Source organism: Alligator mississippiensis, chromosome 1 (genome assembly GCF_030867095.1).
Source record: "Alligator mississippiensis isolate rAllMis1 chromosome 1, rAllMis1, whole genome shotgun sequence".
In the NCBI taxonomy this organism is placed as follows: domain Eukaryota; kingdom Metazoa; phylum Chordata; order Crocodylia; family Alligatoridae; genus Alligator; species Alligator mississippiensis.
Window position 1 is genome coordinate 448,876,946 of NC_081824.1, and position 26,220 is coordinate 448,903,165.

At 62.5% G+C, this 26,220-nt stretch overlaps 6 non-coding genes across 6 annotated transcripts; all 6 read right to left on the minus strand.

The window, feature by feature from the left end:
• Positions 1-1,637: 1,637 nt before the first annotated feature.
• On the minus strand, positions 1,638-1,832 carry LOC132247804 (U2 spliceosomal RNA). Its single transcript, XR_009459243.1, has one exon. It is a non-coding gene; the product is annotated as a U2 spliceosomal RNA (small nuclear RNA).
• A 1,704-nt stretch (positions 1,833-3,536) lies between these two features.
• LOC132247847 (U2 spliceosomal RNA) lies at positions 3,537-3,723 on the minus strand. Its single transcript, XR_009459272.1, has one exon. It is a non-coding gene; the product is annotated as a U2 spliceosomal RNA (small nuclear RNA).
• Positions 3,724-15,772: 12,049 nt separating this feature from the next.
• Positions 15,773-15,967, minus strand: LOC132247805 (U2 spliceosomal RNA). The gene has a single exon (XR_009459244.1). It is a non-coding gene; the product is annotated as a U2 spliceosomal RNA (small nuclear RNA).
• A 1,694-nt stretch (positions 15,968-17,661) lies between these two features.
• Positions 17,662-17,856, minus strand: LOC132247806 (U2 spliceosomal RNA). Its single transcript, XR_009459245.1, has one exon. It is a non-coding gene; the product is annotated as a U2 spliceosomal RNA (small nuclear RNA).
• Positions 17,857-19,497: 1,641 nt separating this feature from the next.
• Positions 19,498-19,686, minus strand: LOC132247840 (U2 spliceosomal RNA). The gene has a single exon (XR_009459266.1). It is a non-coding gene; the product is annotated as a U2 spliceosomal RNA (small nuclear RNA).
• Positions 19,687-23,906: 4,220 nt separating this feature from the next.
• Positions 23,907-24,095, minus strand: LOC132247841 (U2 spliceosomal RNA). Its single transcript, XR_009459267.1, has one exon. It is a non-coding gene; the product is annotated as a U2 spliceosomal RNA (small nuclear RNA).
• Between the last annotated feature and the right edge of the window lie 2,125 nt (positions 24,096-26,220).

The window sequence follows — 26,220 nt, forward strand, 5'->3', positions numbered from 1 at the left end:
CGAGCAGGGCCGGGGGCGGCCCCGGCGGCGGCGGCGGCCGGTCCCGGAGCCTGGCGACTGAGCGACTGGCTGGCTCGCTCTCTCTCCTGCGGGCGGGCGGGCAGGTGCGTGCCGCTCCTTCCTCGACTCGACGAGTTCATCGACGTTCGGGCTGGAAGGGACCTCGGAAGATCATCGAGTCCGTCCAGCCCCGCCTGCCCAAAGGGCCGGCCGGCCGGAAGGAAGGAAGGAAGGAAGGAAGGAAGGAAGGAAGTCCGTCCGTCCGCTGGGCTCAGTGGATCCCAGCAAGAGAAGCATCCCGTTTGCTGTCGAAGGGGTTCAAGGGAGGCAGGCGCTCGAACCGAACCGAACCGAACCGAACCGAACCACCTCCGGTGGCAGGCTGTTCCCGACAGACCTTGCCTTGGGGGCTCGGACAGGAAAGCAATTCTTCCTCGTGTCCAGCCTGAAACAGCCTTGTAGGAGTTAGTTAGTTGAGGACCGTTCGACCGGGTCGTCCTCCCTTCCCTTCCCTTCCCTTCCCTTCCCTTCCCTTCCTTGGGGCTCGCTCGCTCGCTCGCTCGCTCTGGGGAACAAACGCGTTCCCCCAGCTACTGGTTGGTGGTCAACTTCGAGGTGGCCATCAGACCGCCCCCGAGCGAGCGAGCGAGCGAGCGAGCGAGCCTGGGCTTTCTCCAGGCAGGCAGGCAGGCAGGCAGGCAGGCAGGCAGGGCTCTCAGCCTGTCACGGTAGGGTCGGCTTCCCTGACCTGTGATCGCGCGCGCGGCTGGCGTGGCTCTTCTCTGGACGGACTCTCTCCAGCTTCTCCACGTCACGCCCGTCCTTTTGGAATTGTGGAGCCAGCCCAAAACCGACCGACCGACCGAGCGACCGCAGCACTCCAGCCGAGGCCGAGTACAAGGGGAGAAGGACGGCCTGCCCGCCCGCCCGGGGTTTGCTCGAGAAGCATCTCTGGACGCAAGCCAGCGCTTGGGTCGCTCCACTAGCTGGTAGCATCGCGCTGCAGGCTAGGCTCGACTCCACTCGGGCCTCCTTCCTTCCTTCCTTCCTTCCTTCCTTCCGCTTGCCCCGGTCTCCGTCTACTGCTTTCACTTGACTTGCGCTTGCACACGCCCCGCCGCTCGCCCGCTCTGGCTTTGGGCGGCGGCGGCGGCGACGACGACGACGACGACGACGACGCCGTCGCTCGACGAAGGCAGCGTCTGGTCTTAAGGGGCCTCGCAGGCCGACGCGGAAAAGGAGGCTGCAAGGCCTGCCTGCCAATAGCCGGGAGGGCCCCGGCCTCCCCGACCCACCCTCCGGGCGCCGCTTCCGGGCCCGCGGCGGGCCCCGGCGAGCTGGGCGGGCTCCCGCCCCGCACCCCCCGCCCGCCTGCCCGCCCCGGCCCGGGCCCCGGGGTCCCGCCCGGGGCCCCGGCCTCCCCCCCGGCGGGAGGCGGCGGCGGCAGCGGGGCCGTGCTGCCTGCCGAGCAGGAGGGCGCGCGCTCCCTCCCCTGCCAGTGGGCTGCCCGCCCCGCGGCGGCAGCCAGCCCTTTGCATAGGGCCTGCCCCCTGGGGCCGCCCAGGGGCCCCGCCCCTGCTGCCGCTGCCGCTGCTTTTGGAACCCAGAGAGGAGGAAGGCGGCGCTCCCCCGGGAGGGGAGCAGGCACCGGGCCCGGAGGCACTGCAATACCGGGCCGATGCGTGGAGGGGCTGGAGCAAGCTCCGAGGCCCGCTCCCGGCACCAAAAATGCGTTTAATGCGTCGGTCCTCACATCGAGGACGTATCAGCGATTAAACTGATAAGAACAGATACTACACTTGATCTGAGCCTTCAAGAGGCCGAGAAGCGATAACCTGCTCGAGGCCGGAGGGGGAGCGGGCACCCCGGGCCGGCGGCCCAGGGGGCCCGGCGAGCAGGGCCGGGGGCGGCCCCGGCGGCGGCGGCGGCCGGTCCCGGAGCCTGGCGACTGAGCGACTGGCTGGCTCGCTCTCTCTCCTGCGGGCGGGCGGGCAGGTGCGTGCCGCTCCTTCCTCGACTCGACGAGTTCATCGACGTTCGGGCTGGAAGGGACCTCGGAAGATCATCGAGTCCGTCCAGCCCCGCCTGCCCAAAGGGCCGGCCGGCCGGAAGGAAGGAAGGAAGGAAGGAAGGAAGGAAGGAAGTCCGTCCGTCCGCTGGGCTCAGTGGATCCCAGCAAGAGAAGCATCCCGTTTGCTGTCGAAGGGGTTCAAGGGAGGCAGGCGCTCGAACCGAACCGAACCGAACCGAACCGAACCGAACCGAACCACCTCCGGTGGCAGGCTGTTCCCGACAGACCTTGCCTTGGGGGCTCGGACAGGAAAGCAATTCTTCCTCGTGTCCAGCCTGAAACAGCCTTGTAGGAGTTAGTTAGTTGAGGACCGTTCGACCGGGTCGTCCTCCCTTCCCTTCCCTTCCCTTCCCTTCCCTTCCCTTCCCTTCCCTTCCTTGGGGCTCGCTCGCTCGCTCGCTCGCTCTGGGGAACAAACGCGTTCCCCCAGCTACTGGTTGGTGGTCAACTTCGAGGTGGCCATCAGACCGCCCCCGAGCGAGCGAGCGAGCGAGCGAGCGAGCCTGGGCTTTCTCCAGGCAGGCAGGCAGGCAGGCAGGCAGGCAGGCAGGGCTCTCAGCCTGTCACGGTAGGGTCGGCTTCCCTGACCTGTGATCGCGCGCGCGGCTGGCGTGGCTCTTCTCTGGACGGACTCTCTCCAGCTTCTCCACGTCACGCCCGTCCTTTTGGAATTGTGGAGCCAGCCCAAAACCGACCGACCGACCGAGCGACCGCAGCACTCCAGCCGAGGCCGAGTACAAGGGGAGAAGGACGGCCTGCCCGCCCGCCCGGGGTTTGCTCGAGAAGCATCTCTGGACGCAAGCCAGCGCTTGGGTCGCTCCACTAGCTGGTAGCATCGCGCTGCAGGCTAGGCTCGACTCCACTCGGGCCTCCTTCCTTCCTTCCTTCCTTCCTTCCTTCCGCTTGCCCCGGTCTCCGTCTACTGCTTTCACTTGACTTGCGCTTGCACACGCCCCGCCGCTCGCCCGCTCTGGCTTTGGGCGGCGGCGGCGGCGACGACGACGACGCCGTCGCTCGACGAAGGCAGCGTCTGGTCTTAAGGGGCCTCGCAGGCCGACGCGGAAAAGGAGGCTGCAAGGCCTGCCTGCCAATAGCCGGGAGGGCCCCGGCCTCCCCGACCCACCCTCCGGGCGCCGCTTCCGGGCCCGCGGCGGGCCCCGGCGAGCTGGGCGGGCTCCCGCCCCGCACCCCCCGCCCGCCTGCCCGCCCCGGCCCGGGCCCCGGGGTCCCGCCCGGGGCCCCGGCCTCCCCCCCGGCGGGAGGCGGCGGCGGCAGCGGGGCCGTGCTGCCTGCCGAGCAGGAGGGCGCGCGCTCCCTCCCCTGCCAGTGGGCTGCCCGCCCCGCGGCGGCAGCCAGCCCTTTGCATAGGGCCTGCCCCCTGGGGCCGCCCAGGGGCCCCGCCCCTGCTGCCGCTGCCGCTGCTTTTGGAACCCAGAGAGGAGGAAGGCGGCGCTCCCCCGGGAGGGGAGCAGGCACCGGGCCCGGAGGCACTGCAATACCGGGCCGATGCGTGGAGGGGCTGGAGCAAGCTCCGAGGCCCGCTCCCGGCACCAAAAATGCGTTTAATGCGTCGGTCCTCACATCGAGGACGTATCAGCGATTAAACTGATAAGAACAGATTGACTTTTATCAGTAAATGGTAAGGATGGTAAATCCAAAAAAGATGACAAAGCCGATAGGGAAATACAGAACGCCCGGGCGAGGGACTAACAATAAAAGGATGGGGGTGAGGTTGGGAACGCACCTAGGTTACATGCGATACAAAGTTAGCCAACTAAGCCCGGGGGTAAGGGGAGAGGGGAGTGGGGAGGGGGAGGGAGGGGGGGGTTTCGCGACGCTGAGAGAGAAAGAGGATAGAAACACACATACCCGTGACAATGGTCCGCGACGGTGGGAGAAGTGGTCCGAGGATGAAGCGTCTCAGTCTAGATACAGTCTATCGCGGGGGTCCTCTTCGGGTGGCGCTGGGTCGTCGTCCGTCGTTGATGAGTCCTCTTGAAGCGAAGGTCCGTCTGTTGCGGAGGGGGGCGGTTCAGGCGGTCCCCTCCGGGTCCGGTCCGGCGGCTGTTCTCCTGCTGGGGTCCGTGTACTGGCGGTGGCCCGTGATGTGTTCCACGTAGATGTCGCGGGACCACCGGATGGTGTCGGACACCATGAGGCAGCGCATCAGCTTGGCGTAGCGGCGGGAGACGCGGCAGGCGCGCAGGACGCTCTCGTTACTGGGGTCCCAGGCTCCGAGCGTCCCCACGATGAGCGCGTCGACCGTCACGTCGTAGCCGCGGCCCCTCAAGGTGTCGGCCAGCGGGGCGTACTTCTCCCGCTTGCGAGCCCGGGCGTCGGCGAAGGCTTGGCGCCGGTTCTCGAACGGGATGGTGACGTCCACGATGGTGATCTTCTTGGCCTCCTCGTCGGTGATCACGATGTCGGGGCGCATCTGGCTCTCGCAGCCCGGGACGGTGCGGTTGACGGAGACCTGCCCCGCGGCGGCCGGGATGGCCTTCACCAGCCGGTCCTGGACGGCGTTGTGGCGGAGCTGCCAGGCCCTGGCGTGCGGCTTGCAGCTGCACAGCACGTGGGGGAGGGTCTCGGCCGCGTAGCCGCACCGTCGGCACCTCTTGTCCCGGTGGCCGAAGCGGACGGCCCCGTTGAGAGGCAGGCAGTTGAGGCGGGCGCGGTGGAGGAAGCGCCAGTCCGCGAAGCGCGTGAAGCTCCCGCTAGGCATGAAGTGGTTGCTGGCGTCCCACTTCGAGGTGACGTCGAAGACCTTGCCCTGGTCGGGTTTGGCCCTCAGGTCGCCGGCGTATTTGTTGCGGACGGCGTCCTTCAGGAACCTCTCCAGGAAGGTCCTCGTGCGGGGCGTCACGGTCACGGAGTCGGCGTGCGGGGCTGGCTGCAGGGAGACTGCCAGCTCCCGGCGCTCCTCGGTCCAAGTCCAGGCGCAGCCGATGCGCTTCCCGAGGCGGCGCGTGGCGTTGCGGGCTCGGCTCCACAGCGAGGCAAAGTCCCCGCCGTCTCGGCTGAACTCGCCCTCCAGCGAGCCGCTCAGGAAGGTGGCCAAGTCACGTCCGGTGGGTTGCCTGCCGATCCTCTTGCGGGCGGTCTCCTCCAGGGCGCTGGCGGCGATGATACTTACCGTCGCGTCCGGGCAGGTCAGGAGGCGGAAGGCGTGGGTGACCACGGCGATGTCGCCGAGGTCTCCCATGCGGGGCACGTTGGCACCCCCCTGCCGGTAGGGGATGTGCAGGACCTCGTTGCTGGCCCGCAGCGGCAGGTGCAGCCACTTCTTGAGCAGCCGTCGGATCTCGGCGTCCGCCTTCTTGAGGGGGGTCTTGGGGACCGCCGAGCCTCTCAGGACGAACGCGACGCGGGGGATGAGGAAAGTGTTCACCGCGTCGATCTTCTGCCACGGGGCCAGCAGGGACGAGTCCAGTTTGTGCGCGTCCTGCACGATGCCGGTGATGGTTTCCTCCGGCGTCTGCCTGGCCCGGTGGCCGGTGGGCGTCCCCAGGTGGCAGTAGGCCTCCCCGTCGCGCAGGTGCCGCATCGCCTGGCCCTGGATCGTGAGGGTGGAGTCCAGGACGCGGCTCTTCTGCTTCCCGTCGACGTGCAGGGAAGCGCACTTGGCGACGTTGAAACGCAGGCCCATCCACCTGGCCGCCTCTGACGTCACGTCCAGCATCTGCTGCAGCTGGGTGGCGTCGGGGGCGAGGAGCACGAGGTCGTCGGCGTAGGCCAGGACGCTCAGCTTCTCGCCGTAGAGGTCGAGCCCGCCGGGGCCGCCCGCCACGGCTCGAAGGAGCGGTTCCATGGCCAGGTTGAAGATGATGGGGCTGAGGGGGCAGCCCTGCCTCACTCCCGACCGGATGGGGATCTCCGCGGTCTCCCCGTCGGTGGCGCGGACGGTTGTGGTGCAGCCGTGGTAGAGCTCGCGCACCAGGTTGGTGACGCCGTCCGGCAGGCCCAGCTCGCGGAGGGTGTCGAAGATGTGGCGGTGGGGCACGGACCCGAAGGCGTTGGAAATGTCCAGCCACGCCACCGCGCACTGCTTCTTGGTCCTCCGGGCGTTGTCCAGGGCCATCTGGAGGGTGAAATTGTGCTCGTAGCAGCCCTCCGTGGACATGAAGCCCTTCTGGCTTCGGCTGACGGCTCCGCCGGTCACCGCCCAGTCGGCGATGCGGCCCGCCAGGCAGCCGGCGTAGAGTTTCGCGACGGTGGAGCACAGGGTGATGGGTCGCCAGTTGCCCGGGTCGTTCGGGTCTCCCTTCTTGTGGATGAGGACCGTCATGGCCCTCTTCCAGGCGGCGGGCGTGCGCCGGAACTCTCTGCACCTGTTGAAGAGAACAGAAAGAACAAGGCAGCCCGGGTCACGTTTTTTAAGGAGACCGTACCTGATCCCGTCCTTGCCGGGGGCGGTGTCCCTGGTCCTCTTCAGGCGGGCTTCCACCTCCTGCGGCGTGAAGGCGTCCTCGAACCCCTCCGCCGGGGGCACGGGGGTCAGCGCTTCGACGGTCGCGGGGCGTGGGGTGGCGGCATCCGTTGGAGGGTTGAAGACCCTGTTGAAATATCTGAAGAGAGCCTCCCGGGGGACCTGGCAGAAGGCCGAGGGTCCCTCCAGGATTTCTCTCACCGCCTTGGGACGGTTGGCCCGGTACAGCTTCTGGATCCGGGAGGCTGCCGCCGGGTCGTAGCGCTGGCGCCTGGGTCGCCTCTGCGGTTGGGGCCTGTGGTCTCGTCGCGTCGCCGGTCTGTTGTTGTTTCCTCGGGGTTGGCCGGGCCGGGCGGCCGCCGAGAGCTCCTCTGTGAGCCGGGCCACCGAGGCCTCGAAAGCCTCGAAGGTGGTGGCCTGGGAGAGCTCCTCCAGCCAGAGGGTCTGCCATGGAGAGGGCATCCTCTGCTGCGGGGAGGGCTCCGCACCGGGAGATTCCGGCACGCTCGGGGGCCGGAGGGCGCCCGGCGGCTCGGTTCCTCCCGGCGGCTCCGGAACCCTCGGCGGGGCGGGGGCCTCGGGTGGCCCCGGGGGTCCCGGTGGAGGGCTGTCCGGTCGGGGCGTCGCGTTCGGTCGGGGGACCCTGGGCGGAGGCCTGCACGGTGGCGTCGTCGGGGCAGGTCTCTCCGTAGGGCGGTCCTCGGAGGTCTGGTCCGGTGGGGTTGTCGGCGGGGTGGCCGGTCTGGCGGGTCTCCGCGCCGCGGCCTGGGTGCGCCGGGCCGGGGCGGCGGACCTCACCAGCGTGCCGGGTCTCCTCTCTGCTCCGTGGCCTTGGCATACCTTCTGGTGGTTCTTGAGGAGCTTCAAGGCCTCGTATTCGGTGCCGCAGAGGGAGCAGTAAAAAGCTAGGCGCAGCTGGTGGAAGCGCCGCAGGTGCTTGTTCATGTCGCCGTGCGACCTGTACTGTCTCGGCGGGTGGCAGGTCGGGCAGAACAGCTTGCCCGGAAGAGGGAAGGGGAGGAACGTGAGCGCCGTCACGTCTGCTCCTTCCCCTGGGTCGTCCGTGGGGGGGTCCGGCATCGGGGGGGTTCGGGGCTCCTCCACCAGCGTGGGGAGACCCTTGGGGGGGGCGTCCTCGGGGCCGCCGGGGTCCGGGGGCCGTCGCCGTTCGGGGCCCGTCGTCGTCACCGAGGCGCCGTGGGGGTCCGGAGGGCTCCGCTGTCGCACGGGACGCTCCGTCGTTGTCCGGGGGGCGTCCTCGGGCTCCGGGGTCCTCCGCCGGGAGGCGGCTCTCGTCAGCCGGGGTTCCGGGCTTTGAGAGTCTCTCTGCCTCCGGGGGTGGATCGATGGTCGGGGGTCCGCCGCCGCCTGTCGGGGTCCCGACATCGTGGGGGGGTGCGTCGGGGTTCTTCGCCGGCTCGGGTTCGCTGGTCTACCCTCCTGGGAGGGTCCTCCGGGATCCGCAGTCGACGTTCCGCCCTAGCTGGGGTCTCCGTGCCTCGAGCGTTCTCGACAGTGGATCAGGGCGTCCTTGAGACCTGGGGGTGTTGCTCCACGTTCCGTCCTCCGAACCCTGGCGTTCGCCTACCGACCGAGGTCTTCGGCTACTAGCCCGAGCTGGGGTTTTCGCTTTATCGGGGTCCGGCGAGCCAGAGCACCCTTTGGCTACTAACCTGGGAAGCACGGTCGCTTGCGCAACCGGATACCCTTTCGGACGTACTGGCGGCACCGCCTTCTCTAGCCCGTCATGACTGACGAGAACCCTCGCTGCAGCAGGAGAAAGAAAAGCAAGCTGCTAGTCAGCTCACTTTTTGTCTCTATAGTTCCGGCAGTCTGCCGGACTGGGTTGGCGCCGGTCCTGGAAGTACTGCAATACCAGGCCGGGCGCGGGGCGAAAGTAAGTGTTTCTCTGTCTTTTTCAGCAATTAAACTGCAAAACCGGGCCGACGTGTGGAGTGGATGGAGCAAGCTCCGAGTTCCGCTCCCGGCACCGGAAAATGCGTTCAATGCGTCAGTCCTCGCATCGAGAACGTAAGAACAGATTTTTTTTTTTTTTTTTTTTTTTTTTTTTTTTATTAAAAGCATCCTTCGTTCACCACCACCAGGAAAAACCTCTCTCCTTCACATCACAGCACAACAAACCTTCCCGTACAAAACTGGAAAGCGCTTGTCTCTTTGTTACAGGTTCAGACTACAAAAACCATTTTAGCTCTCCCGTAAGTAACAACGCTGAACATAAAATAACATCACATAACATAACATCTATCCAAACAGTTGTTTACTCTACCTTTCCCACCCCTTTCCTGCCCTCTCACTCAAACAGTTTCTGCCACTCAATATCTTCCCACTCTCCTTCTCCTTTCCGTCGATAGTACCCCAACTCTGCGTACGCTAAATACACACATTCCCGTGGCGCGAAATAAAGCCCCTTCTGTACCAATAAACATCGCGTTTTCCACAGTGCCATCCTTGTACACAACAGTAAAACCCGAATCTCCCATTCCCACGCTTTATGCCTCGCCAGTCCGTACATCGCTCCCTCGTAGCTCACGCAGTCCCCCCACCCTATCTCTTTACAAAACTTCGCCACCTTCTGCCAAACCTTCTGTGCATATGAGCATTCCCATAGCACGTGGAACACCGTTTCCTCCCTGCTGCACAGTTCCCTCGGACACTCCCCTGACCTTAGCAGACCCCATTTCCGCTGCTCTGCCCTCACCGGTAGCACTTTCCTGACCGCTCGCCACGCAAAATCCTCGTGCTCCCCCTTCCATCTTTTCCCCACTATCCCCTTCCAGGCCCTTCCCACCTGCCCTTCTGACAACTCTCCTATATCAGCCATCTCATCCTTCGCTCTGATTCCTCTCAGCACCTTCTTTGCTTCTCTCAGTCCCTCGCACCCTAACTCCTCCAGCCCCTTCGCTCTCAAAAAGGCCCAGGCCCGTGCATACCACTTGGGCGGTCTCTCGGCCCACAAGCCCGTCCACCTCTCTCCGTATAATCCCAACCTCCTTAAAAACCTTCCCGCCCAATATCTGCACAACGCCGCCGCTTTCCTTCCCTCCAAACCCGCAATTCGCACCACCCCTTTCCAAAAGTGCACGTACAGGAACACCTCTAGTTCCGGCACGCCCCAGCCTCCCAAGTTCTCCCCCTTATATATCTCCCTCCTCGCCACCTTCTCCGTCTGCCCACCCCAGAAAAAGAGACATATCTCCCTTTGCACCCGCCTCACCTGCAACCAGGTAGGCGGGTATACCGTTGCCACAAACAAAATTGTTGGCAGCAGAAACTGTTTCATAATCCCCACCTTTCCCCGAAACGTCAACTTCCTCGTTCGCCATAGCCCTACCACCTTCCTCACCTGCCCTCGAAGCGCCTCCCACGCCCGTTCCCCCTTCCCCTTCACATCCATATAGACTCCCAACACCTTCAAACCCTCCTTCTCTACCTGCCACCCCACCTCCTCCAGCCCGGCCCATTCCCCCACCGCTAACAAACTGCTTTTCCCTGTGTTCACTCGTGGCCCCGCTGCTTCTCCATATTCCTTAATGCTTTCCACCACCCTCTCCAAGGACCCCCTATCCCGCACCATAAACATCACGTCATCCATATACAGAGTCACTCTCACTTCTCCTCCCCCCGGTACCGGTATTCCTCTCACTCTCCCATCTCTCCTCACTCTCTGTGCCAACGGCTCTATGCCGCACACAAACAGCTCCGGAGATAGGGGGCACCCCTGGCGCACCCCTCTCTCCACCCTGAATTCCTCTCCCAAACAGCCCTTCACCGAGATCCTGCTCCTCGCCCCTCTATACAGGGCTCTCACCCACCCCACAAATTTCCCAGGGAAGCCCATCCGGTCCAACACCTTAAACAGGAAACCGTGCTCCAAACTGTCATATGCCTTCTCTAGATCTACACTACCCAGCACCACTTTCCACCCCCTTTCTCCCACGTACTCCAAAGTATCTCTCCATACCCACTGCGTATCCCCCAGCCTCCTACCCTTCACTGCACACGTCTGGTCTTCCCCCACCACCTTTCCCATCACCTTCCCCATCCTTGTTGCCAGCACCTTTGAGAACAACTTGTAATCCACATTCAATAAAGTAATCGGTCTCCAGTTCTTCAACACTTCCTTGTCCCCTTTCTTATGCAACAACACCACCACCCCCACCGCAAAGCCCTCCCCGACCACCCCTGATTCCATTACCTCCCGAAACATCTCCACCACATCCTCCCCCACCACCCCCCAGAAACGCTCGTAAAATTCAGCCGGCAACCCATCCAAACCCGGCGTCTTCCCCTTCTTCATCTGCCCCAACACCTCCTTCACTTCTTCCTCCGTGACGTCCCTCTCCAAATCCACCCTCTCCCTTTCTTCTACCCTCTTTTCCAGCTCCCCCAAAAACCTCTCCCCCGCCATCCCATCCACCTCTCGCTTTTTATACAGCTCCGCGTAGAAACCTGTCACCTCCTTTAACACCTCCCTTTGCGACTCGACCCGCACTCCCTTCCCTGTCACCACCGCCCCCACTTCCTTGCTCCCTTTTCTAACTCTGCCTGCAAAATACTTCCCCCATTCCTCCCCCTCCCCCATCCACGGAGCCCGTGCTAAAAACATCCTTTCCTGTTCCTTCCCCCGAAACCATTCCTCTACCTCCCGTTTCGCCTCCCCCAGCTCCCGCTTCACTTCCTTTCCCCCCATCGCTTCTCGAATCAGCCCCTGAACCTTCCCCTGCAATCTCCCCAGCTCCTTCCTCTTCTCCCACGCTTGCCGTTTTCCAACTCTACTAAACCACCCCTTGATCTTCTCCTTCATAACCCTCCACCAATCCCAATGTGATTTAAACAGCACTCTTGTTGTTCTCCACCTCTCATATTCCCTCCCAAAGGCTTTACACACCCGTTCGTCGTCCAGCACCCTCGTGTTCAGCTTCCACACCCCCTTCCCTCTCCCTCCCCCGACCCGTAACTGTACCCTCAACATCTTGTGATCACTAAAACCCACTTCCACCACCTCCTTCCTTTCCACCCCCACTCCTTCCGAAACCAACACAAAATCAATTCTCGAAACCTTCTGTCCCCTGGGGTCAATCCTCGTTCCCACCCGCTCTCCCTTCCAGACATCCACCAGCCCCTCTTCCCGAATCCAATTCCCCAAACACCTCCCTGTACTATCCAAACTTCCCCCGCCAACCCCCCCTTCCCTATCTCCTCCCTCGAGAATGCAGTTGAAATCTCCGACAAAAACTTTCTTCCCTCCCCCTCCCCCACATATCGCCAATCTCCGAAAGAATTCCCTCCGTTCCTCCTTCACCGCCGGGGCGTAGACATTGAAAACCCCCACCTCCTCCCCCCCCACCTCCACCTTCATGTGTTGCAGGCGCCCCTCAACTAAGACCTCTACCCCGGTTACTGTTACCCGTGTTTCATCCACTAAGATTCCCACCCCCGCCGCTTTATTTCCACCCGCCCCCGCCCACCACGATCTTCCCTTGTCCCATCTTCTCCGTAGCACCCCGTAATCTTCTTCCCACCCGATCCCACACTCTTGTAAACAAATAATATCAGCCCTCACCGCCCTCAAAAACCCTCCCATCCTTTCCCACCGTTTCTTAGACGCTAGACTCCTCACATTTAAGGAGACAACACACAATGCCCCTGCCATGGCGAGTAGCAACAACAAAAACTTCCCCTTTTTCACACTTCTTCCCCACTCTCACTCTCCGATGTCTCCAGCACGGATTCCACCCCTTTCCGCCATTTCCCTGAAGTTTTCAAACGCTCCCCCACTGCTTTTGGGTTCAAAAATCCCAAAATGTCTGCCGTTTCCCTTTCCCCCTCTCCCTTTTCTTTCTTCTTCCCTTTCCCTCTTTCCTTTCCACCGTCGGTTTGTACCCCCGGCTTCTTCGTCTCCTTTTCCTCCCCGCCGGAGTTCTTCCTTTTCTTGAGACTCCCGTCTCGCCCTTGCTCAATGGCCTCCATCTCCTCCAGTTGTTCTACCCACGCTTTCTCTTTTATACGACTCGGCTTTTGTCCCTTTCCATGTTGCCTTTCCAAATCTGCTACCATACCCCTCAAGTGTTGCAATCCCTCAGCCTCCCTTCCTTCCTCCTCTGTTTTCTGTGTCCACTTCTCCACATTTTCCTCCTCCACCAGCTCTTTGGCTGCCTCTTCGATCCCCTCGTAAACCTTCTCCTCGTTCTCGAATCTTTCCTCAACCTGCGTTTCCTCCACGCACATCTCGTCCCCTTGCTCTGGCACCAACCTCTGCGCCTCCTCCTCCTCCTCCTCCAGTATTCTCGTTTCCTCCCGGGCCTCCTCACGACTCCCCGCCATCCGTACGCGGTTAGCGTAGGACGAGGGGCACGCCTGCTGCGTGTGTCCCTCCTGCCCGCACCCTGGACACACAATGCTCCCCTTACAGAATTGGGCTGTGTGCCCCAGGCCCCGACAGCGGTAACACACAGTAAGGCGACAGAACGCCGCCAAATGCCCCTCTTGCCCGCACCGGTTACACAACTTGGGCTGATCGTGATATACCACGTAACCTCTGCATGGCCCAATTTGCACCGCCGAAGCTAAGTGCTTGACTGCCCCGGGCTTTCCCACCACCTCGCAGAGCGTCACCTTTGCTTTCCATGCCCCGGTCCACACCCCCCAGCGATCACACTCTCTCTCGACAACAGCCACCCGTTCCACCCTCTGCTCCAGCCATCTTTTAACTTCTTCTTTTTGGTCCACCTCAGTAAACATCTTGATGTAGAGAATTCTCTCTCGTGCTCTCCGCCCCATGTCAAAAACCAGGCCCTCCAAATCCCCTCTGTTCTGGGCCTCCTCATGTGCCTTCCAAAATGCTGCATAACTGCTCCCATTTTCGAACGTGACATTCCAAACTTTTCTGTTATCGAAAGCAATTACACAGTACAAGTCTCTCGGGTTCACTTTGAGAAGCTTCAGGAGCACCTCTGCCATGAACTCCCCACGCCTCAGTGTCTTACTTCCTTTGTAGCCCTCAGGGCTGAGGGTTATTTTCACCCTCCATTTTGTGCCCTGGCCACCATTTCCTGCTTCTTCAGGCTCTGCTTCTGCCTCTGGCCCTGGTGTCTCCCGACGACTTCCTGCCGCCGGCGAGGCTCCTCCTCCATCTTCAGGGGTCTTCTGCCCCCCCGCTCCCACGTGGGCCTTCCCTTTCCGTTGAACGCGGGTCCACCCCTCCTCCTCCTTCTCCTCCTCCATCGCCATTTGCTCACCATCTCTGGTCTCCGCCCAGTCACCGATATGGTTCGCCAACCGACGTCTCTGCTCCCGGACTCTCTCCGCCTCGGTTCCTGCCTCCGCCGTAATCTGCATACTCATCTGCATATTCATCTGCATATCCGACCTCGCCTTCGAAACAGCCATTCCACTCTGTGTCACTGTCTCCTCCGTCTCGTGCGCTGCGCTGCTCATGGGTGTCTAAAGACCCCGCATGCCTAGCACGTCAGTTTTTCCACTGAAAACAGCCGAGACTACACTTGATCTGAGCCTTCAAGAGGCCGAGAAGCGATAACCTGCTCGAGGCCGGAGGGGGAGCGGGCACCCCGGGCCGGCGGCCCAGGGGGCCCGGCGAGCAGGGCCGGGGGCGGCCCCGGCGGCGGCGGCGGCCGGTCCCGGAGCCTGGCGACTGAGCGACTGGCTGGCTCGCTCTCTCTCCTGCGGGCGGGCGGGCAGGTGCGTGCCGCTCCTTCCTCGACTCGACGAGTTCATCGACGTTCGGGCTGGAAGGGACCTCGGAAGATCATCGAGTCCGTCCAGCCCCGCCTGCCCAAAGGGCCGGCCGGCCGGAAGGAAGGAAGGAAGGAAGGAAGGAAGGAAGGAAGGAAGGAAGTCCGTCCGTCCGCTGGGCTCAGTGGATCCCAGCAAGAGAAGCATCCCGTTTGCTGTCGAAGGGGTTCAAGGGAGGCAGGCGCTCGAACCGAACCGAACCGAACCGAACCGAACCGAACCGAACCACCTCCGGTGGCAGGCTGTTCCCGACAGACCTTGCCTTGGGGGCTCGGACAGGAAAGCAATTCTTCCTCGTGTCCAGCCTGAAACAGCCTTGTAGGAGTTAGTTAGTTGAGGACCGTTCGACCGGGTCGTCCTCCCTTCCCTTCCCTTCCCTTCCCTTCCCTTCCCTTCCCTTCCTTGGGGCTCGCTCGCTCGCTCGCTCGCTCTGGGGAACAAACGCGTTCCCCCAGCTACTGGTTGGTGGTCAACTTCGAGGTGGCCATCAGACCGCCCCCGAGCGAGCGAGCGAGCGAGCGAGCGAGCCTGGGCTTTCTCCAGGCAGGCAGGCAGGCAGGCAGGCAGGCAGGCAGGGCTCTCAGCCTGTCACGGTAGGGTCGGCTTCCCTGACCTGTGATCGCGCGCGCGGCTGGCGTGGCTCTTCTCTGGACGGACTCTCTCCAGCTTCTCCACGTCACGCCCGTCCTTTTGGAATTGTGGAGCCAGCCCAAAACCGACCGACCGACCGAGCGACCGCAGCACTCCAGCCGAGGCCGAGTACAAGGGGAGAAGGACGGCCTGCCCGCCCGCCCGGGGTTTGCTCGAGAAGCATCTCTGGACGCAAGCCAGCGCTTGGGTCGCTCCACTAGCTGGTAGCATCGCGCTGCAGGCTAGGCTCGACTCCACTCGGGCCTCCTTCCTTCCTTCCTTCCTTCCTTCCTTCCGCTTGCCCCGGTCTCCGTCTACTGCTTTCACTTGACTTGCGCTTGCACACGCCCCGCCGCTCGCCCGCTCTGGCTTTGGGCGGCGGCGGCGGCGACGACGACGACGACGACGACGACGCCGTCGCTCGACGAAGGCAGCGTCTGGTCTTAAGGGGCCTCGCAGGCCGACGCGGAAAAGGAGGCTGCAAGGCCTGCCTGCCAATAGCCGGGAGGGCCCCGGCCTCCCCGACCCACCCTCCGGGCGCCGCTTCCGGGCCCGCGGCGGGCCCCGGCGAGCTGGGCGGGCTCCCGCCCCGCACCCCCCGCCCGCCTGCCCGCCCCGGCCCGGGCCCCGGGGTCCCGCCCGGGGCCCCGGCCTCCCCCCCGGCGGGAGGCGGCGGCGGCAGCGGGGCCGTGCTGCCTGCCGAGCAGGAGGGCGCGCGCTCCCTCCCCTGCCAGTGGGCTGCCCGCCCCGCGGCGGCAGCCAGCCCTTTGCATAGGGCCTGCCCCCTGGGGCCGCCCAGGGGCCCCGCCCCTGCTGCCGCTGCCGCTGCTTTTGGAACCCAGAGAGGAGGAAGGCGGCGCTCCCCCGGGAGGGGAGCAGGCACCGGGCCCGGAGGCACTGCAATACCGGGCCGATGCGTGGAGGGGCTGGAGCAAGCTCCGAGGCCCGCTCCCGGCACCAAAAATGCGTTTAATGCGTCGGTCCTCACATCGAGGACGTATCAGCGATTAAACTGATAAGAACAGATACTACACTTGATCTGAGCCTTCAAGAGGCCGAGAAGCGATAACCTGCTCGAGGCCGGAGGGGGAGCGGGCACCCCGGGCCGGCGGCCCAGGGGGCCCGGCGAGCAGGGCCGGGGGCGGCCCCGGCGGCGGCGGCGGCCGGTCCCGGAGCCTGGCGACTGAGCGACTGGCTGGCTCGCTCTCTCTCCTGCGGGCGGGCGGGCAGGTGCGTGCCGCTCCTTCCTCGACTCGACGAGTTCATCGACGTTCGGGCTGGAAGGGACCTCGGAAGATCATCGAGTCCGTCCAGCCCCGCCTGCCCAAAGGGCCGGCCGGCCGGAAGGAAGGAAGGAAGGAAGGAAGGAAGGAAGGAAGTCCGTCCGTCCGCTGGGCTCAGTGGATCCCAGCAAGAGAAGCATCCCGTTTGCTGTCGAAGGGGTTCAAGGGAGGCAGGCGCTCGAACCGAACCGAACCGAACCGAACCGAACCGAACCACCTCCGGTGGCAGGCTGTTCCCGACAGACCTTGCCTTGGGGGCTCGGACAGGAAAGCAATTCTTCCTCGTGTCCAGCCTGAAACAGCCTTGTAGGAGTTAGTTAGTTGAGGACCGTTCGACCGGGTCGTCCTCCCTTCCCTTCCCTTCCCTTCCCTTCCCTTCCCTTCCCTTCCTTGGGGCTCGCTCGCTCGCTCGCTCGCTCTGGGGAACAAACGCGTTCCCCCAGCTACTGGTTGGTGGTCAACTTCGAGGTGGCCATCAGACCGCCCCCGAGCGAGCGAGCGAGCGAGCGAGCGAGCCTGGGCTTTCTCCAGGCAGGCAGGCAGGCAGGCAGGCAGGCAGGCAGGGCTCTCAGCCTGTCACGGTAGGGTCGGCTTCCCTGACCTGTGATCGCGCGCGCGGCTGGCGTGGCTCTTCTCTGGACGGACTCTCTCCAGCTTCTCCACGTCACGCCCGTCCTTTTGGAATTGTGGAGCCAGCCCAAAACCGACCGACCGACCGAGCGACCGCAGCACTCCAGCCGAGGCCGAGTACAAGGGGAGAAGGACGGCCTGCCCGCCCGCCCGGGGTTTGCTCGAGAAGCATCTCTGGACGCAAGCCAGCGCTTGGGTCGCTCCACTAGCTGGTAGCATCGCGCTGCAGGCTAGGCTCGACTCCACTCGGGCCTCCTTCCTTCCTTCCTTCCTTCCTTCCTTCCGCTTGCCCCGGTCTCCGTCTACTGCTTTCACTTGACTTGCGCTTGCACACGCCCCGCCGCTCGCCCGCTCTGGCTTTGGGCGGCGGCGGCGGCGACGACGACGACGCCGTCGCTCGACGAAGGCAGCGTCTGGTCTTAAGGGGCCTCGCAGGCCGACGCGGAAAAGGAGGCTGCAAGGCCTGCCTGCCAATAGCCGGGAGGGCCCCGGCCTCCCCGACCCACCCTCCGGGCGCCGCTTCCGGGCCCGCGGCGGGCCCCGGCGAGCTGGGCGGGCTCCCGCCCCGCACCCCCCGCCCGCCTGCCCGCCCCGGCCCGGGCCCCGGGGTCCCGCCCGGGGCCCCGGCCTCCCCCCCGGCGGGAGGCGGCGGCGGCAGCGGGGCCGTGCTGCCTGCCGAGCAGGAGGGCGCGCGCTCCCTCCCCTGCCAGTGGGCTGCCCGCCCCGCGGCGGCAGCCAGCCCTTTGCATAGGGCCTGCCCCCTGGGGCCGCCCAGGGGCCCCGCCCCTGCTGCCGCTGCCGCTGCTTTTGGAACCCAGAGAGGAGGAAGGCGGCGCTCCCCCGGGAGGGGAGCAGGCACCGGGCCCGGAGGCACTGCAATACCGGGCCGATGCGTGGAGGGGCTGGAGCAAGCTCCGAGGCCCGCTCCCGGCACCAAAAATGCGTTTAATGCGTCGGTCCTCACATCGAGGACGTATCAGCGATTAAACTGATAAGAACAGATACTACACTTGATCTGAGCCTTCAAGAGGCCGAGAAGCGATAACCTGCTCGAGGCCGGAGGGGGAGCGGGCACCCCGGGCCGGCGGCCCAGGGGGCCCGGCGAGCAGGGCCGGGGGCGGCCCCGGCGGCGGCGGCGGCCGGTCCCGGAGCCTGGCGACTGAGCGACTGGCTGGCTCGCTCTCTCTCCTGCGGGCGGGCGGGCAGGTGCGTGCCGCTCCTTCCTCGACTCGACGAGTTCATCGACGTTCGGGCTGGAAGGGACCTCGGAAGATCATCGAGTCCGTCCAGCCCCGCCTGCCCAAAGGGCCGGCCGGCCGGAAGGAAGGAAGGAAGGAAGGAAGGAAGGAAGGAAGTCCGTCCGTCCGCTGGGCTCAGTGGATCCCAGCAAGAGAAGCATCCCGTTTGCTGTCGAAGGGGTTCAAGGGAGGCAGGCGCTCGAACCGAACCGAACCGAACCGAACCGAACCGAACCACCTCCGGTGGCAGGCTGTTCCCGACAGACCTTGCCTTGGGGGCTCGGACAGGAAAGCAATTCTTCCTCGTGTCCAGCCTGAAACAGCCTTGTAGGAGTTAGTTAGTTGAGGACCGTTCGACCGGGTCGTCCTCCCTTCCCTTCCCTTCCTTGGGGCTCGCTCGCTCGCTCGCTCGCTCTGGGGAACAAACGCGTTCCCCCAGCTACTGGTTGGTGGTCAACTTCGAGGTGGCCATCAGACCGCCCCCGAGCGAGCGAGCGAGCGAGCGAGCGAGCCTGGGCTTTCTCCAGGCAGGCAGGCAGGCAGGCAGGCAGGCAGGGCTCTCAGCCTGTCATGGTAGGGTCGGCTTCCCTGACCTGTGATCGCGCGCGCGGCGGGCGTGGCTCTTCTCTGGACGGACTCTCTCCAGCTTCTCCACGTCACGCCCGTCCTTTTGGAATTGTGGAGCCAGCCCAAAACCGACCGACCGACCGCAGCACTCCAGCCGAGGCCAAGTACAAGGGGAGAAGGACGGCCCGCCCGCCCGCCCGGGGTTTGCTCGAGAAGCATCTCTGGACGCAAGCCAGCGCTTGGGTCGCTCCACTAGCTGGCAGCATCGCGCTGCAGGCTAGGCTCGACTCCACTCGGGCCTCCTTCCTTCCTTCCTTCCTTCCGCTTGCCCCGGTCTCCCTCTACTGCTTTCATTTGACTTGCGCTTGCACACGTCCCGCCGCTCGCCCGCCCGCTCTGGCTTTGGGCGGCGGCGGCGACGACGACGCTCGACGAAGGCAGCGTCTGGTCTTATGGGGCCTCGCAGGCCGACGCGGAAAAAGAGGCTGCAAGGCCTGCCTGCCAATAGCCGGGAGGGCCCCGGCCTCCCCGACCCACCCTCCGGGCGCCGCTTCCGGGCCCGCGGCGGGCCCCGGCGAGCTGGGCGGGCTCCCGCCCCGCACCCCCCGCCCGCCTGCCCGGGCCCCGGGGCCCCGCCCGGGGCCCCGGCCTCCCCCCCGGCGGGAGGCGGCGGCGGCGGCGGGGCCGTGCTGCCTGCCGAGCAGGAGGGCGCGCGCTCCCTCCCTCCCTCCCTCCCTCCCCTGCCAGTGGGCTGCCCGCCCCGCGGCGGCAGCCAGCCCTTTGCATAGGGCCTGCCCCCTGGGGCCGCCCAGGGGCCCCGCCCCTGCTGCCGCTGCTTTTGGAACCCAGAGAGGAGGAAGGCGGCGCTCCCCCGGGAGGGGAGCGGGCACCGGGCCCGGAGGCACTGCAATACCGGGCCGATGCGTGGAGGGGCTGGAGCAAGCTCCGAGGCCCGCTCCCGGCACCAAAAATGCGTTTAATGCGTCGGTCCTCACATCGAGGACGTATCAGCGATTAAACTGATAAGAACAGATTTTTTTTTTTTTTTTATTAAAGTACCAAAAATATTAGAATCTCGACTCAAAACACAAAATCCTCATTTCAACATATCAATACCATGCAAACATTCCCATAAACAAGAAAACCATAAACCATCTTTTCCATTTCCACAACTCAAAATCAATAACATTCCCCCACACACCCTGCATATCTATCCTCCTTCAATTTCTCATTCCATCCCCACACCTTAACATTTCATATAATCCCCATTACTTTTTGTTTGCTTCCACAGTTCCAAGTACAACCTTCCCCTTATCCGTTTTGCTTGGACTTGACTCCCCACATTCCATCACACTCGTCACTTTCTTCCAACCTTTCCGCAAACGCTGCTTCTCCCATTGCAACCTTCTCTCCTCCCAAGAATACACCTCATCTCCCCCAGACCCAGAACTGTCCTCCGACTCTTCCTCCGATTCACTTTCCTCCTCCTCCTCCGACCCACTACTTGAATCAGAAACCCTCACATTCTTCGGTCCCAACACCCCTTCCCTCATTCCTCCCACTTTTCCCTCCTCTCTTTGGGGTCTACTCGTCTCTTTAAGTTCCCCTTGTTCCCGCTGCCCCTCCACCCTTCCCCCTACTCCTACTGTCCCTACCCGTCCTCCTTGCTTCCCCAATTCAATCCCCCCTTTCAGTTCTCCTTGTCTCTGTGGCTTCGGCACACCTTCTCGTATCCCCACTTCCCCACCCCCTCCCCCTTGCTTCCCCAACTCACTCCCCCGTATTAAATCTCCTCGTCCTTTTGATCCCTCCAAACTTCCACATATACCCACTTTCTCACCCCCACCCTCTTCCTTTCCCCTTCCTTTCCCCCCTTTGGGTTCTCCTTGTCCCTTTAAACTCCCCACACTCGCACGTGTTCCCACCTTCTCTACCCCTCCCCCTTCCTCCTTCTTTGTCCGGCAGCCATCTTTACCTCCCTCAGCAACCTCCATTTTGTTTCCCTGTTTGCTAGCCTGTACACCCTCCATTTTGCGTACCCCTCCCTCTCCTTCCTCCTTGTTCTTTCGGCAGCCATCTTTGTCTCCTTCTTTCTCCTCCATTTTGTTTTCTTGTTTACTTCTTTCTCCCCCCTCCATTTTGTATCTCAGTTTGCCTCCTTCTCCACTGTCCTTTTTATCTTCCAACCCCTTCAAAATCCCTCCCTTACCCTCCTCCATCTCACGACCCTCTTCCTCCGACTCCTCGCTTGAAACCATCACTACCTCACTTTCCCCCGTCTGCTGCACTCCCACCCCCCCAATATCCATTTCCAAACTTCCTCCACAATATCCCCTGCCTCCCCCCATTCTTTACTCCCTTCTCCCTCCCTTCCTTCCCTGGCCTTTGTTTTACTTGCATATGAGAAGGGGCAGTTCCTCCTCACATGCCCTTCTTCTCCACACCACCCACAAGTAACTCTCTCAGTGCACATCCCCGCCCTATGTCCCTTCCCCCCACAACGAAAACACACAGTGAACTGGCAAAACGCCGCGATATGCCCCCCCTTTCCACATCTACTACACACTTTGGGTTGCCCAAAGTAACTAATATATCCCCTGTGCGGCCCTATCTGGATAGAGGAAGGCAAATGCCTTATTCCCCCTCCATCCTCCTCCCCTTTTAACACCACCCGTGCTCTCCATGACCCCGTCCATATTACATGTTTATCCAAAACCCTATCCACCCACAACACCCTTTCCACCATCCCTTCCAAAAAGTGCACTATATCCTCTGCTTCCAACACATCATTAAATAACCTCAACAAAATAACCCGCTCCCGTGCTTTTTCCCCTTCTTCAAACTCCAACCCCTTTAACACCCCCTCCCTCACTAACTTTGCATGCACCCCCCAAAACTTTTCATACGCTTCCCTTCTCCAAAACGTGATTACCCACATCTTATAATTCTCATATGCCACCACCGCGCTCAAGTCCTTTGGATTTATCTTTAAGTCTGTAAACAGTACTCTCTCCATAAATTCCTGTCTTGCCAGGGTCCTCGCCCCCTTAAATCCTTCCTTCGATAAAGTTACACGTACTCGAAGCTTGACCCACCTCCTTGGGTCTTCTTCCCCCCAAGGTATCCCGCCGTACTCCTTTCCCTTCTCTTCTTCTTCCTTCTCTCCTCCGTTCTCTCTCCTCCTCTTCTCCTCCCGTACTTGCCGCGCATCCTTCTCACCCTCTCTCCGCTTCTCTTCCTCGGCTGCTCCACTGCTCTCCTTCCCCTCCTCCTGGTCTTGTTGCCTCCCGGTACCCTCCTGCTTCCTCTTCCGTCCCGCCAGGCTCCAACCTCCCGTCTCCACGGCCTCCTTACCAGTCCACTCTCCGATTCCCTTCTCCTCGTCCGTCTTCCTTCGTCCGCTCGCCACTTCCGCCAACCTGGTCCCGATCTTTCCGCCACCATCCGCTACTGCTACCGCTCGATTCACCTCCTTCACTGGTCCGCATCTCCGCTCCAACCTCTCCTCCTCCATCACCGATCCACGTCTCCGCACCAACGTCTCCTCCTCCTCGTCCTCCATACCCCCGGCCTCTCGAGGCCCGACCAAGCAGCGGTCGGACCTCCGCCCGACCGCCGCTTGATCTGAGCCTTCAAGAGGCCGAGAAGCGATAACCTGCTCGAGGCCGGAGGGGGAGCGGGCACCCCGGGCCGGCGGCCCAGGGGGCCCGGCGAGCAGGGCCGGGGGCGGCCCCGGCGGCGGCGGCGGCCGGTCCCGGAGCCTGGCGACTGAGCGACTGGCTGGCTCGCTCTCTCTCCTGCGGGCGGGCGGGCAGGTGCGTGCCGCTCCTTCCTTCCTCGACTCGACGAGTTCATCGACGTTCGGGCTGGAAGGGACCTCGGAAGATCATCGAGTCCGTCCAGCCCCGCCTGCCCAAAGGGCCGGCCGGCCGGAAGGAAGGAAGGAAGGAAGGAAGGAAGGAAGTCCGTCCGTCCGCTGGGCTCAGTGGATCCCAGCAAGAGAAGCATCCCGTTTGCTGTCGAAGGGGTTCAAGGGAGGCAGGCGCTCGAACCGAACCGAACCGAACCGAACCGAACCACCTCCGGTGGCAGGCTGTTCCCGACAGACCTTGCCTTGGGGGCTCGGACAGGAAAGCAATTGTTCCTCGTGTCCAGCCTGAAACAGCCTTGTAGGAGTTAGTTAGTTGAGGACCGTTCGACCGGGTCGTCCTCCCTTCCCTTCCCTTCCTTGGGGCTCGCTCGCTCGCTCGCTCGCTCTGGGGAACAAACGCGTTCCCCCAGCTACTGGTTGGTGGTCAACTTCGAGGTGGCCATCAGACCGCCCCCGAGCGAGCGAGCGAGCGAGCGAGCGAGCCTGGGCTTTCTCCAGGCAGGCAGGCAGGCAGGCAGGCAGGCAGGGCTCTCAGCCTGTCATGGTAGGGTCGGCTTCCCTGACCTGTGATCGCGCGCGCGGCGGGCGTGGCTCTTCTCTGGACGGACTCTCTCCAGCTTCTCCACGTCACGCCCGTCCTTTTGGAATTGTGGAGCCAGCCCAAAACCGACCGACCGACCGCAGCACTCCAGCCGAGGCCAAGTACAAGGGGAGAAGGACGGCCCGCCCGCCCGCCCGGGGTTTGCTCGAGAAGCATCTCTGGACGCAAGCCAGCGCTTGGGTCGCTCCACTAGCTGGCAGCATCGCGCTGCAGGCTAGGCTCGACTCCACTCGGGCCTCCTTCCTTCCTTCCTTCCTTCCGCTTGCCCCGGTCTCCCTCTACTGCTTTCATTTGACTTGCGCTTGCACACGTCCCGCCGCTCGCCCGCCCGCTCTGGCTTTGGGCGGCGGCGGCGACGACGACGCTCGACGAAGGCAGCGTCTGGTCTTATGGGGCCTCGCAGGCCGACGCGGAAAAAGAGGCTGCAAGGCCTGCCTGCCAATAGCCGGGAGGGCCCCGGCCTCCCCGACCCACCCTCCGGGCGCCGCTTCCGGGCCCGCGGCGGGCCCCGGCGAGCTGGGCGGGCTCCCGCCCCGCACCCCCCGCCCGCCTGCCCGGGCCCCGGGGCCCCGCCCGGGGCCCCGGCCTCCCCCCCGGCGGGAGGCGGCGGCGGCGGCGGGGCCGTGCTGCCTGCCGAGCAGGAGGGCGCGCGCTCCCTCCCTCCCTCCCTCCCTCCCCTGCCAGTGGGCTGCCCGCCCCGCGGCGGCAGCCAGCCCTTTGCATAGGGCCTGCCCCCTGGGGCCGCCCAGGGGCCCCGCCCCTGCTGCCGCTGCTTTTGGAACCCAGAGAGGAGGAAGGCGGCGCTCCCCCGGGAGGGGAGCGGGCACCGGGCCCGGAGGCACTGCAATACCGGGCCGATGCGTGGAGGGGCTGGAGCAAGCTCCGAGGCCCGCTCCCGGCACCAAAAATGCGTTTAATGCGTCGGTCCTCACATCGAGGACGTATCAGCGATTAAACTGATAAGAACAGATTTTTTTTTTTTTTTTATTAAAGTACCAAAAATATTAGAATCTCGACTCAAAACACAAAATCCTCATTTCAACATATCAATACCATGCAAACATTCCCATAAACAAGAAAACCATAAACCATCTTTTCCATTTCCACAACTCAAAATCAATAACATTCCCCCACACACCCTGCATATCTATCCTCCTTCAATTTCTCATTCCATCCCCACACCTTAACATTTCATATAATCCCCATTACTTTTTGTTTGCTTCCACAGTTCCAAGTACAACCTTCCCCTTATCCGTTTTGCTTGGACTTGACTCCCCACATTCCATCACACTCGTCACTTTCTTCCAACCTTTCCGCAAACGCTGCTTCTCCCATTGCAACCTTCTCTCCTCCCAAGAATACACCTCATCTCCCCCAGACCCAGAACTGTCCTCCGACTCTTCCTCCGATTCACTTTCCTCCTCCTCCTCCGACCCACTACTTGAATCAGAAACCCTCACATTCTTCGGTCCCAACACCCCTTCCCTCATTCCTCCCACTTTTCCCTCCTCTCTTTGGGGTCTACTCGTCTCTTTAAGTTCCCCTTGTTCCCGCTGCCCCTCCACCCTTCCCCCTACTCCTACTGTCCCTACCCGTCCTCCTTGCTTCCCCAATTCAATCCCCCCTTTCAGTTCTCCTTGTCTCTGTGGCTTCGGCACACCTTCTCGTATCCCCACTTCCCCACCCCCTCCCCCTTGCTTCCCCAACTCACTCCCCCGTATTAAATCTCCTCGTCCTTTTGATCCCTCCAAACTTCCACATATACCCACTTTCTCACCCCCACCCTCTTCCTTTCCCCTTCCTTTCCCCCCTTTGGGTTCTCCTTGTCCCTTTAAACTCCCCACACTCGCACGTGTTCCCACCTTCTCTACCCCTCCCCCTTCCTCCTTCTTTGTCCGGCAGCCATCTTTACCTCCCTCAGCAACCTCCATTTTGTTTCCCTGTTTGCTAGCCTGTACACCCTCCATTTTGCGTACCCCTCCCTCTCCTTCCTCCTTGTTCTTTCGGCAGCCATCTTTGTCTCCTTCTTTCTCCTCCATTTTGTTTTCTTGTTTACTTCTTTCTCCCCCCTCCATTTTGTATCTCAGTTTGCCTCCTTCTCCACTGTCCTTTTTATCTTCCAACCCCTTCAAAATCCCTCCCTTACCCTCCTCCATCTCACGACCCTCTTCCTCCGACTCCTCGCTTGAAACCATCACTACCTCACTTTCCCCCGTCTGCTGCACTCCCACCCCCCCAATATCCATTTCCAAACTTCCTCCACAATATCCCCTGCCTCCCCCCATTCTTTACTCCCTTCTCCCTCCCTTCCTTCCCTGGCCTTTGTTTTACTTGCATATGAGAAGGGGCAGTTCCTCCTCACATGCCCTTCTTCTCCACACCACCCACAAGTAACTCTCTCAGTGCACATCCCCGCCCTATGTCCCTTCCCCCCACAACGAAAACACACAGTGAACTGGCAAAACGCCGCGATATGCCCCCCCTTTCCACATCTACTACACACTTTGGGTTGCCCAAAGTAACTAATATATCCCCTGTGCGGCCCTATCTGGATAGAGGAAGGCAAATGCCTTATTCCCCCTCCATCCTCCTCCCCTTTTAACACCACCCGTGCTCTCCATGACCCCGTCCATATTACATGTTTATCCAAAACCCTATCCACCCACAACACCCTTTCCACCATCCCTTCCAAAAAGTGCACTATATCCTCTGCTTCCAACACATCATTAAATAACCTCAACAAAATAACCCGCTCCCGTGCTTTTTCCCCTTCTTCAAACTCCAACCCCTTTAACACCCCCTCCCTCACTAACTTTGCATGCACCCCCCAAAACTTTTCATACGCTTCCCTTCTCCAAAACGTGATTACCCACATCTTATAATTCTCATATGCCACCACCGCGCTCAAGTCCTTTGGATTTATCTTTAAGTCTGTAAACAGTACTCTCTCCATAAATTCCTGTCTTGCCAGGGTCCTCGCCCCCTTAAATCCTTCCTTCGATAAAGTTACACGTACTCGAAGCTTGACCCACCTCCTTGGGTCTTCTTCCCCCCAAGGTATCCCGCCGTACTCCTTTCCCTTCTCTTCTTCTTCCTTCTCTCCTCCGTTCTCTCTCCTCCTCTTCTCCTC